We start from the raw sequence: 12,507 nt of genomic DNA, 5'->3' as shown, positions 1-12,507 counted from the left end.
TGAGATCCGTTCCTTTCTGGGCTTAGCTGGTTATTACCGGCGTTTCATTTCGAACTTCTCAAAGATCGCTTTGCCTTTAACAGCTCTGACGCACAAAGGTAAACCGTATATTTGGGGCTCGAAGCAAGAAGAAGCCTTTCTAACGCTCAAGCGTTTGTTGTGTGAAGCTCCTGTTCTTGCGCTACCTGAGGGTAATGATGATTTTGTCGTGTATTGCGATGCATCCAACCAAGGTCTCGGTTGTGTTCTTATGCAACGAGGCAAGGTTATCGCTTACGCATCAAGGCAACTCAAGGTTCATGAAAAGAATTATACAACTCACGACCTCGAGCTTGGTGCAGTTGTTTTTGCCTTAAAGATCTGGAGACACTACCTTTATGGTACTAAGTGTATCCTCTACACTGACCATAAAAGCCTTCAGCATATCTTTGATCAAAAGGAACTTAACATGAGGCAACGCCGATGGAACGAACTCATCAGCGATTACGATTGTGAGATCCGGTATCATCCTGGTAAGGCTAATGTGGTAGCCGATGCGCTCAGCCGAAAACCCTGCCAGCTTAACTGTATCTTGCCGCGCACCCAGCTTCACTTCGCGCCGATTCAAAGCAACCTTGAATCGCGTATTTGTGACGCGCAGCGCGCATCCATCAGTAATGGTAACCTTCGCGCCGAGTTAGCGTGTGGCGCGGAAGCACTTTTTGTCCCTAATCTGAGTGGAATTCTCTGCTATCTCAATCGCATCTGGATCCCTTGTGATGAGAATCTTCGCGCTGATATCCTGAGTGAAGCGCACAAATCTCGATATTCTATTCATCCTGGCGCTGATAAGATGTACAAAGATTTGCGCATTACTTATTGGTGGCCTGGCATGAAAAAGGATATTGCTGTGTTCGTAGCTAAGTGCCTGACTTGTTCTAAAGTTAAAGCTGAACACCAACGCCCATCTGGTTTGCTCGAACAACCAGAAATTCCTACGTGGAAATGGGAAGGTATAGCGATGGACTTTATTACCAAGTTACCTTTGACAGCAAGCAAACATGATAGCATTTGGGTAATAGTGGATCGATTGACTAAGTCTGCTCACTTTCTGCCCATTCGTGAAAACTACCGTGTTGAGCATCTCGCGCAGCTTTATGTCAAGGAAATCGTCTGCCGCCATGGTACTCCTTTGAGCATCATATCCGATCGCGATGGCCGTTTTATATCTCGCTTTTGGAAATCTCTCCAATCTGCGCTAGGAACTCGCTTGGACATGAGTACGGCATATCATCCTCAGACTGACGGTCAGTCTGAGCGAACTATTCAAACTCTTGAGGATATGCTCCGATCTTGTGTTCTTGATTTTGGAGGTAATTGGGATTCACACCTGCCTTTGATCGAGTTTTCTTATAACAACAGCTATCATTCCAGTATCGGTATGGCCCCATTTGAAGCACTTTACGGTCGTAAATGCCGCTCCCCGATTTGTTGGAGCGAAGTGGGTGAAACTCAAATCACAGGACCCGAACTTGTTCAAGAGACAACCGATAAAATCGCCAAGATCCGTGATCATTTGCTGACTGCCAGAAGCCGACAGAAGAGTTACGCAGATCGTAGGCGAAAGCCCCTCGAATTTCAAGTTGGTGATCTTGTTCTCCTCAAAGTGTCGCCTTGGAAAGGTGTTGTCCGCTTTGGGAAGAAGGGTAAGCTTGCTCCTCGTTATGTTGGTCCATTCAAGATTCTCGCGCGTGTGGGAAAAGTTGCCTACAGACTTGACCTGCCGCCCGCGCTCAGTAATGTGCATCCAACGTTCCATGTATCCAATCTCAAGAAGTGTTTAGCTGACGAGAACCTTCACATTCCACTTGATGAAGTTCAAGTTGATGAAACTATGCATTTCGTTGAGAAGCCTGTTGAGATTATGGATCGCGAGGTTAAGCAAACCAAGCGCAGTCGTATCCCTATCGTGAAAGTTCGCTGGGAGTCCAAGCGCGGAGCCGAGTTTACATGGGAAAGGGAAGATCAAATGAAGATCAAGTACCCGCACCTGTTCTCTGCGCAACCTACTTCGAGATAAATTTCGGGACGAAATTTCTTAAAGTAGGGGAGACTGTGACATCTGCCCCGATCCGACCCGACCCAGGTACCCGTTTCTCTGACCCGATCTCTCTTTTATTATTTAATATTTATACTTATATTTTACTTTTAATAATACTATATATTTTCCTTCCCGCCTCTCTCTCTCTCTTTCTTTCCGCCGTCCCGTCCCTCTTCCTTCTCTCTTTCCGCCTTCTTTTCCCTCTTGTCGCCGTCCCGCCCTTACGCCTTGTTTCCCTCCTCTTTGCTTGTCCTTTGGTTCTTCCCGCCTAAGGATGTCTGCAGCTCCACGCGCCAGACTCCTTATATGGAAGCCTGCGTGAAGACATCTTGTTCCTGCGATGCGTGAAGAGAACTCTTCTCGCAGCGCGCTAAGAATGCATGTTCTTCCCGCAATGCGCTAAGAATGTATGTTCTTCCCGCGATGCGCTTAGAATTCTTGTTCTTCACGCAGCACGCTAAGGATTTGTGATTCTTCCCGCAGTGCGCTAAGGATTGTTGTGCCAGCCTTCGCGCTCGCGCACTCAGCCTTCCCGCGCTTAACCCTTGTATCTTCTGTTTATTCCAGCCTGTATGCTTTTGTGTTGTCTTATCTTCTGTGCTGTTGACCTAACCTATCTAATGTCTGAATAGTTACTTTCGGCGCAGCATGCGTACCAACCCCCATTGGTTGGTAGAAAAAGTGACTGACATTATCTTTTGAGATCTGCTTTTGCCATGCTTGACCAGTACCTTTATCTGATCCGCCCATGCTTTTTTTACTGTTCCCTGACAGCTTTATCTTGCCCCCTGCAGCTGCCATATCTTTTGATATCTTTTGCTTTTGGAATCTTTTGCTTTTTGAGATCTTTTCCCCTTTTCTAGGGATTATGTCTCCTAGGGTTTTTCTATATATAATAATAAAATTTCATAACACATCACACACAAAACACTTAATCTCTCCTGTTCTCTTGCTCCTTGCTCTCTCTGCCGTCTTCCTCTCTGCCTCCGTCTTCCTCCTTGTTCTTCCTGCTTTTCCGGTAATATATATTATATATAATAGTTTACTTATTAATTATGCTAACTTATAATCAAGACTTAAAACCAATCGTTAAAACAATAATCTTATTTATAGGTTAACTTGTGCTTGTTTAAAGTTGGTTCTTGCTTTATCTATCACCGCATCGTTTATCAAGTGAGTTATCTCGTATCTAATCCCTTTTTATTTTAAATGCTTTGGGATGTTCATGTGTTCATACAAAACTTGAGTCTTAAATTTGTTTATGAACTTTAGTCGCGCAGTATCCCATGTGTTGAGGACGTTTACTTGGCTGTTTATTTGTATGTGTGTATCATTAACCGCTTTGTTCGGCCTATTCCGCAGTTCCGTTGGTACCATTAGTTGAACACGGGAGACCTATCGTTTACGGTTTTCTTTGTTTACACTTGCACAGATGTTTTCTCGTTTTTATGCTCAATTGGGAGCATGGATTGAACTATGATCTATGAACTATCTTAGGCTTGATCACAATCTGATTACACCCTTGTTAAACTCTAGACATACACGTGTTGCGCGCAGATTTACTGTGATTATCTATGATTATCTATTAAACTTGATTTCTCACCAACACGCAAGTGTTTGACGTTTATTTTAACACATGTTCAGGTTTGCAGTAGCTGTTTTGGAGCTTGTGGACACGTAGGACGTTTTTACTTTTGGACCTAGAATTAAAATGTATCAAGACAAGTTAATGTTGTTTGAATGTTAAAATTTATAATATATTGATTTATGTTTGATTTATGTTCCTTATTTTCCCCGCTGCGCGTGCGCGATAAAATGTGTATTAATAAATATTGACACCAATAGTGTCGCGAGTAATGAAGCAATATGTGGCGCCCCGATGTATAATCCGCCTTTGGTCGGGGTGTTACATTCATGAGGTGCATTATTATGGTTTTGCTTGCTTGGAATCTCAACTCGAGCTGGAGCATTAGCAGCTGGTATATGAGATTTAGTGACCCTGTTTATATCAGTAAATGCATCAGGTAACTGATTTGCAATTTCTTGTAGATGTATTATTTTTTGAACCTCTGTCTCACTTTGTTTTGATCTTGGGTCTAGGTGTAACAATGATGGCACACACCATGATATATCTCTTTCTTGCTTTTTCATTTCTCCCCCTAATGCTGGGAACATTGTCTCGTTAAAATGACAATCAGCAAAACGTGCTGTAAATACATCACCTATTAAAGGTTCAAGGTATCTTATGATGGAAGATGTTTCATATCCAACATATATTCCCAACCTTCTTTGGGGACCCATTTTTGTGCGTTGTGGTGGTGCAATAGGAACATACACAGCACAACCAAAAATTCTAAGATGAGAGATATTTGGCTCATTTCCAGAAACAAGTTGTGTGGGAGAATATTTATGATTTGCACTTGGTCTCATGCGGATTAATGATCCAGCATGCATAATTGCATGACCCCAAAAAGAAACAGGGAGTTTTGTCCTCATTATTAATGGTCTAGCTATTAGCTGAAGGCGTTTGATCAACGACTCGGCTAAGCCATGTTGTGTGTGTACATGAGCAACAGGGTGTTCTACAACAATTCCCACAGACATGCAATAATCATCAAAAGCATGTGATGTAAATTCTCCCACATTATCAAGCCTTACTCTTTTAATGGTATAATCCGGAAAATGTGCACGTAATTTGATAATTTGAGCAAGAAATTTTGCAAAAGCAACATTACGAGTCGATAATAAAGAGATATTAGACCATCTGCTGGATGCGTCTATTAAGACCATGAAGTATCTAAATGGTCCACATGGTGGATGAATTGGTCCACATATATCACCTTGAATTCTTTCAAGAAACATTAGTGTTTCTTTATCGACTTTTAATGGCGAAGGCCTTGTAATTAATTTTCCAAGAGAACAAGATGTACATTGAGGCATTTTATCTATTTTGTGGATCTTTTGACCTTTCAGTGGATGCCAATGTGTATTTTCAATGATCCTTTTCATCATTGTGGATCCTGGATGGCCTAATCTGCCATGCCATAAGTTTATGATACCAGAATCGCAACAATTTTCTTTAACTGCCATATGTGCTTGAGGCACATTTATATATGTATAATGCAAACCAGAATGGAGCATTGGCAATTTTTCCAATATTTGATCTTTGCTTATGATATGCAAATATTTTTCATTACTAACAGTTCTTGACTGAGTATCATATCCATTATGATATATGTTTCTGAAACTCAACAAATTTCTTGTTGATTTTGGGGAAAATAAAGCATTTTCTATTTTGAGCTTTGTACCATTTGGTAATGCTAAATTAGCTTTTCCCACTCCTTCTATCAAGTTTGTAGGACCTGATATTGTATTGATGATCCCTTTTGTTGGTTTCAGTTTATAAAAATATTTTTTAGATCTAAGTATAGTATGCGTGGCTCCACTATCCGCTATACATATATCTTCTTCATTTGTTTGATCTTGTGCTCCGGTGATTTTCATTTTAAATCTTGAAAAATATTAAGAAAGAAAAAAAATAAGTGTATAACGAAGACATATGATATTTTAATAAGAACTTTATTTAATTGAAACACAAATAGTACATGAAAGAGGAACTACATAATTAAAGATAATGAGAACACACTTAATAATTGCATCTAATTATAGTAGTCAAGCAACTTTGTTTCAAAGTTCCACCCCAAAGTCTTCAACGCTCAGCTCAGCATTGATATTATTAAAGTTATCAACATGGTTCACTTCTTTCTCTTTTCCTTTTAGAGAGGCTTGGTACAGTTCACACAGATGTGGAGCTGTGCGACAAGCCTTTGCCCAGTGGTTTGTACTTCCACATCTAAAACATGAAGTGCCATTGTTTTCGGACCTACCAGCTTCATTCCATTTATTTTGGTGGTTGGAATTGGTATTGTGTGGGACATGATAATTATTGGCTCTCTGGTTACGACCACGACCACAGCCACGACCACGACCGTAAGAGTTATTGTTCCATTTGAATGGATGCTTACGATCATTAAAATGCCTTTTGTCAAAATGACCACGTCCACGTCCACGTCCTCGTCCTCGACTTTGTTCCCATTTATGATCAGAATTTTTATGAGAACTTTTGTGAGCAACATGTGCTTCTGGTATTGCTAATGAACCCATGGGACAAGATTGATGATTTTTCATCAATAATTCATTATTTTTCTCGGCTACAAGGAGTAATGCATTTAGATCAGAGTATCTCTTAAAATTCTGCAAACGATAATGTGTTTGCAAGTTTATATTTGATGCATGAAACGTGGAGAAAGTTTTCTCTAACTTTTCTTCCTCTGTTACGGGATACCCACAAAATTCTAGCTTTGAACAAATTCGGTATAAAGCAGAGGTGTAATCATTTACCCTCTTAAAATCTTGGAACCTAAGACTGTTCCATTCATCTCTAGAAGTAGGAAGTAAAACTTCCTTTAGATGACCGAATCTGCTTTTCAAATCTTCACATATCATATATGGGTTATCATAATTAAAATACTCATGCTGTAGCAATTCATCAATATGTTTATGGATGAAAACATCAGCTCTTGCTTTATCCTGTCAGAGCAATCATTGTATTCTTGGATTGCGTCTAACACATCCATAGATTTTAAATGTCTTTTGACATTTGCTGTCCAAGACATATAATTTTCTCCAGAAATGTTGAGTGCTGGGAATTCGAGTTTTGCTATATTTGACATTTTGTTGCTAAACATAATAGAGCAAATAATAAGATAAATATTAGAATCCATATATATCAATCAACAATGAGATACAATACATTGGTAGAGCTATAAACATATAAAAGAAAAAGAACATGCCGAACTCTTCAGATGGGAGATTAAAAATTAGAATGAGAAGTAGTATAAGCATTATAGTGACCAACATCAAAACCGGGTGAATCATTTTGAGAATTTTATCTTGGATAAATTTAATAAGAAGAATGTTTGTTGTAAATGAAATGGGGTTAATGATTGGTTATTTATAGTGGAGGTTTATAACCCATTTATAACGGTTATATTACCGTTTATAACGGTAATATTACCGTTTGTGTGTGTGTATATATATATAATATATAAAATTAATTATTTTAAAGTAAGATAATAAATAAGATATTAAATACAGTTTATTTTATAAAATATATATATAATTAGTATGCACAATAATAAGAATAGAATTGTTAGTGTAAATAAATCTAACTTCTAAAATAGTTATCAAATTTTAATAACAATGTTTATACACATTATTGCTATTACTCAGTATATTAGTTAGTATATGTATATGCATAGATATATATCTAATGTACATAATTAAAGAAGTGTTTATGATGTTTATGTAGATACCTTTGTGTCTATTACCTTTCTTGGTTAGGATATAAGCGGCTCGTGCTGATAACGTGTTATGATATTAGATCTAATTATAACAAGATTATTGAAATGATAATTGAACTTTATTATATCTGAGAGACAAGAGAGTGAAGAGATATATGTGAATTGTTAGTTCTACCAGGATGAATCACTTCGTTACAAATACATTCTATTTATAAGGCAAAAACGACTGTGCAAAAAGTAAATTACCGACAGTATAAACTATTGATGAACATTTCAATAGTTTGACAATTGTGAATAAAACGTGAGAATAAAGGTGTTTGACAATTGTGTCATCCACCTTTTCGTCAATAATTCATAACAATTATTGGGTTTTTTTCTTATGTTGTTATTATTTTGTTGCTACTTTTGATGTTGTTGTTATTATTAGATTTTTCCTTTGTTATTATAAAACATGGTTTTATAGATTGGTATTGTATTTGGTGTTGTTTTCTAAGTTCTCATTTTTAGACTATCCGCTATGGGCGCCTTGAAGGGGGAGAAAGGGCGTCGTTGGAGGTGGAACACCGTCGGGGGGCGCGGTGGAGGCGGGCGCGGAGGCTTGTGGAGCCGTTTCTGATGACCGGCGATCTTCTAGCTCTCTCTCTCTCCTCTCTCACATATATATACATATATATATATATAGGGTTAGGTTAAAATAAAAACCCACTTGAGTTGTGAAAACTCTAGAAACTCATTCTCAACAACATGTTTTTAATTAAAGATTAAATCTTGTGGTCCACAATTAAAGTTAATAAAAAATGTTAACATAAATATAACTTTTTCTTTCTCCTAAAAACATATAAAAAAATTAGTAAAAAAATGTTAAAAAATAGCAAAACAATTTTTTTTTAATGTTTCGATGTTTTGTATTAAATGTTAAAACATATATTACATGTAACAAAAAAAAACGATGTTACACAGGGTTTTCGCGGGTTTTCACAACTCAAGTGGGTTTTCATTCTATATTTTGCCTATATATATATATATATATATATATATGGGCGCCCAAGGGGCATTAAGCCATAGCGGGACAGGCTTCAATGCCCCGTTTTTTATGAGGCGACGACGTGACGTTGACGTGGCACTGTTGAGGGGCTTCGAAGCCCCCCATCATAGCGAATAGCCTTAGTAGATTGGTATTGTTTCACGCATTCTCATATTAAGATTATTTTGTACATAAACCTTATTACTTGTTAACGAAGTTAATGAAAACTAGATAAATGATTGTATTTGATTATTAGTATAAAAGGAAATATCTAAAATATTATAGTACCTATCAGAAATATTTAAAAAAATAGATGATTTAAATTCATAGGATATTTTGAAATACAAATAATATTAAAAAGTGAAAACACAGGATCCCAGCTTATTAGGGTCCTCTCTCTTGTGCTCCAATATTGTCTGCCACTACCTTATTTCTTCTCAAAAATATATGACGTTTCCTCTTTCACAATCTCAAATTGGGAATTGATCATTACAAAATCAATTTTAACTAACGAGCTTGTATGAATCATATAAACATTTGACATATGCAGGGCGGATATAGTGTTTGGTCAGGAAGAGCGTAGGCATCCTTTCAAGTTCGTACTTTTTTCAATAAACTTTTAATATATCATGTCCAAGGTCCAATGACCCCAAGTGTCCCATCCATGTTTTTCTAGTGCCCCAAACTCAACTTTCTGAGCACAGCTTGTCAAACGTAAGTTTTATTTTGCTTTTCACAAAATAACAATTAAGCCCAGATTATTTGATTGTGTAACAACTTTATTAATTAGTTATTATTAATATAGTGATATGTTATTGATTTAATTGGACCATTATGAAAATTAGACCAAATATGAGATATTCATAATATCATTTCCTTTTTATAGTTCTGCACTATTTAACTTTGTTATTTTTTTATTGGTGTAGTAAGAGTTTTAAGCTATGATAACTATGGAAATGCTTTCGTCAATTGCAATATATGTTTTATTTATTATGTGTTTGATGAAATTTGTTGCTTAGATTTCTATAAGTGGTTTATTTAATGTAATTTTTTTACCCGATTCATTTGGTTTGACCCGTTTTAGTTGACCCATTTTGACTTGACCTTTTCTAGGTTGACCATTTTTGACACCCACTGACTAAGATTCCTGAATTCGCCGACTCATGTACTTTATAATTGAAAGAGAGACGGTTATGCGTATATAACTATCTTTGTATCACAGTTAATGCGGTATGTTCATGTGTTTTCACGGTTCTTTGTTTAATACTAGGATATTGACCTGTGCAAGACACGGTGGAAATATAGAAATCGTCAAGTAAACACACATAATTTTAAACGGCAAGTTATTTTTTAAAATATTTTTTTAGACAGCAGTATGATTTTTATTTGCAATTCATATTTATACGCAAACAAAGTATTGAAATACATAAACTTACAAAGAATAACTTTACATAGTAGAATGTTTACGAAGAAAATTTACAACTTTAAAACATAAACTTCGTAAACTTTAAAAAATAATATTGACACAAACAAACTTCACTAACATTAGTCTAGAAAGTAAGCAAATCAAAATGTAAGCATCCAGGAAAGATTCCCGATAAGCATCCAATAATGATTTGGGCTTTTTTTCTTCCTGGACCGGGAACACAGTTGATGATATAAACATTCATACACCAATCTAACAAACATAGCGATTAACTGACTACGAAAACTGTTTTTGCATTTCATGTGAAAAGTCTTGCACCCTAATAAACTGAGGCACGCCCAAAGCGCATTTAAGAACCAGAACTAAATCGAAACCTTTTTAACATGATATCTTATGACCAGAATCAAATCGTTACGTTTTGAGAATTACCCATTTTAACCCGAACTAAATCGATATCTTCTAAAATTGACCCGGTATGACCTGAACCAAATCGGTATGATTTTAAAAAGACCCGTTGAAACCAGGAGAAAATCGATACCTTCTTATATTGACTCGTTGACCAAAACTAAACTGATACCCTTTTAAAATGACCCGTTTTGACCCGAGCCAAAGCAAATTGAAATATTTCTAAAATGACTCATTTTCATAAATGAAAATTGAAATAACACACTTGAAAATTAAGAAGAAAAATGAAGGGTAACACATAAAACATTCTTAGCTTTTGAAATTCTTTCTACCAAAATGCGAATATATTACTACTGGTTGTGAAGATAAAAAAAAATATAGATAGCTTCATCGACTTCAATCCAGTTGAAAGTTGAAAATCATATGAACCTTTTACTTAATTTGTAAACTCTACATATTCTTTCATTTTTCAATAGACACTAAAAGCAAACACCAAGCAAACTAAATACAAATCAAAACGAAAATTAATTGAAAAAACTAAAACAAAACCAAAACCAAAAAGGTAAATAAAACTAAATACCAATAAAACTAAAAACAAAAACCGAAATTAAATTGAAAAACTAAAACCAATAAATCTGAAACTGAACAAAAAACAAAAACTATAAAAACCGAAACAAAAAAAAGAATGACGTTAAACCCATCTAAAACAAAACTAAAAAAATAAAAAAAGTAAAAAATTAAACCGAAACGAAACTGAAACAAACAAATTTATAAAAACTAAAACCGAACGAAAACAAAAAATCGAAATGAAACCAAAATAAAAAATAATTATCATGAAACTTTGAAAAGAAAAATCCAAGCTCATGAAGGACACATGTATTAATAGTAATTAGAATATATTGAATATAATTATGTTAAATGTAATTTAATTTAATTTAATTTTGAATTATTTTATTATGAAGAAATTATAAGAATGTTTGTTATTTATGAAAAGAGTTATTGTTTTAATAGTATAGTAGATTAGTATTGTATATTTGTATTTGTATTAAACGCTGATGATGTGGACACGTTGATCCACTCATATAATTATGATGCTAGTTATAGTATAGTATATATTTAGCAACAACAATTGATTAACTCAACACCATGATCTACAACAAAATCAAAAAATGGCAATGGCCAAATTTTTTTAGCATTTTTCGACTAGTGATATTGCTAGTTCACAAGGACCACAATAAATAATTTCATGTGGGTCATTAGCAAGTGCATTCAGCCCATTTAATTTCAGCCCAATCTGGTGCTAGTTGGGTTTGAGTGACCAATCTCAATTCAAATATTCAATTACTGGTCAGGTAGAGATAGAGGTGTAAAAAAAACCCAAACCAGAACTGGACCCGAAAAAAATACTCGGAACTTGTTTTTTTTATACTCGGGTTTTTAATACCCGAATTCGTACCCGACGGATAGGGTATGCATTTCAGTTGCAATACCCGTACCCGGAACTGGACCCCATTTATACCCGGTAATACCCGAAAATCGGAACCGGTTCCATACCCGGAACCGGGTTTTTCCAATACCTGAAACCGGGTCTTTCAAATACCCAAGTTATATCCGAAATTACCTGAAAATACCCCTAAAAAGTGCAATCTCTTAAAAAATCCAATCTATACCAGGAAAAAAGCCCGAAAACCCCGAAAAAAACCTGAAAATAGGGTTTATTCAATACCCAAAAATAGGGTATTCAAATACCCGATTTTAGAATACCCGGTTCTATACCAACCCGAATCCGATGCATAGGGTATGGTTTTTAGAGATAATACTCGGACCCAAACCCGACCCGGATATTGCCAATACCCGATTTTCCAATACCCGGTCTGCCGGTCATACCCAAACCGGTTCCATACCCGAACCTGGGTATTTGAAAAACCCAATTTGTGCACCTCTAGGTAGGGATGAGCGGGTAACAGAACCTAAAGTAATGATACTGAAAATCGTCAAAAATTGGTACTGGTACCGAAAATGTTTGGTACGATACGGTACCGGTATCAAAGGCAAAAAAATTTGATAAAATACCATAGTGTACCAAACCATACCCACCAGTTTGGTATCGAATTGATACTAAAGGTATCCGGTACCATTTGCTCATCCCTAATTAGTGGATTGGTTTGAATCAGGCTTTGGAAGACTAGATGCCATTATAACAACCCAA

Source organism: Bidens hawaiensis, unplaced genomic scaffold (genome assembly GCF_021521415.1).
Source record: "Bidens hawaiensis isolate Kalapana, Puna unplaced genomic scaffold, B.hawaiensis_p1.1 tig00012182_1, whole genome shotgun sequence".
Lineage (NCBI taxonomy): Eukaryota > Viridiplantae > Streptophyta > Magnoliopsida > Asterales > Asteraceae > Bidens > Bidens hawaiensis.
The sequence above is the reverse complement of the archived record's forward strand: the minus strand, read 5'-3'. Positions refer to the sequence as shown.